At 36.2% G+C, this 3,467-nt stretch overlaps 1 long non-coding RNA gene across 1 annotated transcript; it reads left to right on the top strand.

Annotated features, from left to right (window-relative positions):
- The first annotated feature begins 237 nt into the window (after positions 1–237).
- On the top strand, positions 238–1,904 carry LOC131227662 (uncharacterized). Its single transcript, XR_009162416.1, has 3 exons — positions 238–365; positions 443–523; positions 971–1,904. It is a non-coding gene; the product is annotated as an uncharacterized LOC131227662 (long non-coding RNA).
- The last annotated feature ends 1,563 nt before the right edge of the window (positions 1,905–3,467 follow it).

Here is a 3,467-nt window from a genome sequence, read left to right as displayed (position 1 = left end):
AGATTTAGGTTTAGGTTAGGGAGTTGAAATTAGGATTAGGTGTAGGTTTAGGTTTAGGGATTTGAGATTACATTTAGATTTTAGGTTTAGGTTATAAGTGTAGGTTATAGGTTTAGGTTATAAGTTTAGGTTTAGGTTATAAGTGTAGGTTATAGGTTTAGGTTTAAGTTAGGTTATAGGTTAAGGTTTAGGGAATTGAGAATAGGTTAAGGTTTAAGTTTAGGAAATCTTTGAGTTGATTAAATGCGTTATTGGCTTTCTACGGTTCAGTAAGAAGCATGTGTTCAGAGGATGATGATATTGATGAAGTCAGTTCTGAGCATGAAAGGACTGTTACAAATGAACGAGCAATGGAATAGGCTAAGGTGTATTCATCTCACTTCCATGCTTAAACTTTTAATTATTCCCTATGCTGATTAGAGGGGTGCTAACCTTTGTACAGGTTTGGGTACGTTTAGAAAGAAGAGGTGACAAAGGAGTAACCCTTGGGGAGATGTGGCTGGATGTGCATCCCCTGTTTTGGGTCAGTTTATTTATTTATTTTATAAATGTGCTGACCTTGGGCCGTACAATTTTTTTTTAATGTTTTTTTTTCTTTTATATATGAGCACATCTCACTTTACATATGCATGCGGCTCATTGGATGAGTGGATTGGCTTCAGTCAGGGCACTTACACAGTGCAGCCAGCCTATACTAGGTGATTTTCAACCTTTCAGGCTATTTCATCCAAAACTGATGTGTAATCAAATGGTTAAGATTGTCTGATCAGTGTGATTTTCAACCTTTCAGGCCATTTCATCCATTGTTGGGCCTGTGATTTGGATTGATCAAATTGGCACATATCAATGCAATGCTATGGTTGATAGGTTGTAAAAATTTATTGAATTATGGCAATCACATATTGCAGCTACACTAGCCCTAATGTTTATTTGCATCTATGGAGTGTTTGAGAAATTTGGCATTTTTCAGGTTCTGCAATGGTTATTCCCCGTGATTCGCGTAATCCTACTAATCCTTAGAAATTTGAGCTTGCAGTATATCCTGATCCCAGGTATCATGGAGCACAATTCTGTTTTCTATTTGAATTTTCTAAATCTACATATTATTCCAACATTTTGAGTCATATGTTGCATAGACACTTGAAAAAAGGGAAAGCACGAAACTTACTGCTTTGAATCTGTAAATGGTTGTGAGAGTTTTGGAAATTTTCAATTAATTTTGAAATGGAAAATTTCAATATTGATACTGTATAGTTTTTTCTTTTTATAGAAGTTTATATATTTTTTATTTAGTCGTAATTTCTCTGCAGATCAATTTAGTAATTAAATTCTGCATAGCTGATCACAATCTTAGAACCAACAAAGAGAAAATCAAGCATGGCTTTAGTTCAAACTAAGAACTGAAAGTGGGGTGGATTTACTCAAACTTGCACCAATTTTCAAGTGAAAGATATATCAGCTTGTTGCAGCCTACACTAGTCTAGTCTAGAATGCAAATAATAGCTCTTTCTGTACTTTTAAGAAGTGCCACATTCTATGCTAGTTCTTTTTAAATTTAAATTTACACAGTAATTAATAGTCATTCAGGTCAGCTCCATCATTTCTCTAATTTATTGAGGTCTCTTGATGAATTAACAGATTGCCCAGCCTCATACAGTTTTTAAGCTTGGAAGGCTAATATTGAGGAACCAGATTTTAACTAGTTTTTAAGCTTATATGTATTTATGCATGTATGAATGTGATATGGATAAGATTGTTTGTGTTTGGATGAATGTAATTTATGTTTGGATGGATTTACTAGTTTGGGTTTAGATGGATGTGAATGTGAATATGATGAAATATATTATATAACAGTTGTATATCAGGATGAATATCATGAAATATATTGTAACAGGTGTATATCAGGAATTTTGTGCAAAATTTTGTGATGAAATTTAAAAAACTTTTAGCGACGAAAATTTTCGTAGCTAAAAGTTTTGCAAAATATTTTCAAGTACGAAAATTTTCGTTGCTAAAAGTTATGTAAATAATAAAAATTTTCGTAGCTAAAAGTTTTGCAAAATATTTTTAGCGACAAAAAGTTTCATAGCTAAAAGTTATTCAAATATTTTTTAGCGACGAAAATACTTGTAACTAAAAGTTTTGGAAAATATTTTTAGCGACGAAAATTTTTGTAGCCAAAAGTTTTGCAAATATTTTGAGTGACGAAAATTTTCGTCGCCAAAAGTATTTGCAAATACTTTTGGCGACGAAAATTTTCATCACTAAAAGTTTTTTTAGCGACGAATAGCGACGAAAATTTTCGTCGCTAAAAAGCTTACCTTTGGCGACAATTCAAAACTTTCGCTGATAAAGGGCTTTTAGTGACGAAAATTTTCGTCGCTAAAACTTTTTAGCTACGAAAGTTTGGCTTTTGCGACGAAAATTTTCGTCGCTAAAACTTTTTAGCTACGAAAGTTTGGCTTTTAGCGACGAAAATTTTCGTCGCTAAAAGTGAGATTTCTTGGTTTTCCAAGTGTTTTCCGTGGCATATATGAACATTTCATGACATTTGAATTATGCTTGGCTTGTCGAGAGCTTTTTAGTGGTGCTTTGATAGATCTGTATCGGCGCTTCAATGGATTTATACTGGCGCTTTGATATGTCTAAACAACGCTTCGGCAGGCTTTTTCCCATGTTTTTGCATATCTTTTCCAATGGTTCGGCAATATTTTTGCGGCGCTTAAGTATACTTTTACCAGCCGGCAAAAGCGCCGTTAAAGGATTATGATCGCCGGTAAAAATTTCCTTTATAGCGGTGGCCATCAAAAGCGCCGGTAAAAGGATGTGACTGCCAATAAATAATTTAGCGATGCCCTCTTTATTGGCACGTGTCAAGACGTCGGTAAAAGATTTGCCGACAGTTTTTCGAGCTTCACCGAAGGTCTTTAGCAGCCGGTAAAGACTTGTCCTTTTTTAGGGTTTTGCTGTGATGGTAAGGAAACAACGCAGAAAGAGCAGACCCAGACTTCCAAATGCAGCGTACTTTGCCGTGATGCCTTGCTGTCGTTGTCTACACGTTTACTTGGCCGTCGGATGACTTGCTGTCCTTGTCCACTTGCTGGTTGCACCCAGCTGGCGCACATGGAGAGGGATACTACTTCACTAAACACATGCACGCAATATGTGTAAGATCTCTCACGTCCATCTAATGGCCCCTCAATGATTATGCAATAGACTGAAAGTTAGGCTGGCCAACCATTTTTGGTGGACCACACGTTTGTTGAATCTGGGCGTTAGCTATACCTTTTGCGACTGTTCTTTTCATCATACATATATGGCCCACTTGAAAAGTTGAAAGTCATAGGAGCTGAGAAACATTCTAAAGGCCCGCCTGATGAACGGAATGGCTCGTGCCACGGATCCTTTGTGAAGAGCTTGGGTTGCGTTCATTCATGAGCAATTCTGGAAATCCGAGTTGAGGCATT

Source organism: Magnolia sinica, chromosome 15 (genome assembly GCF_029962835.1).
Source record: "Magnolia sinica isolate HGM2019 chromosome 15, MsV1, whole genome shotgun sequence".
Classification (NCBI taxonomy): Eukaryota; Viridiplantae; Streptophyta; class Magnoliopsida; order Magnoliales; family Magnoliaceae; genus Magnolia; species Magnolia sinica.
The sequence above is the reverse complement of the archived record's forward strand: the minus strand, read 5'-3'. Positions and strand labels throughout refer to the sequence as shown.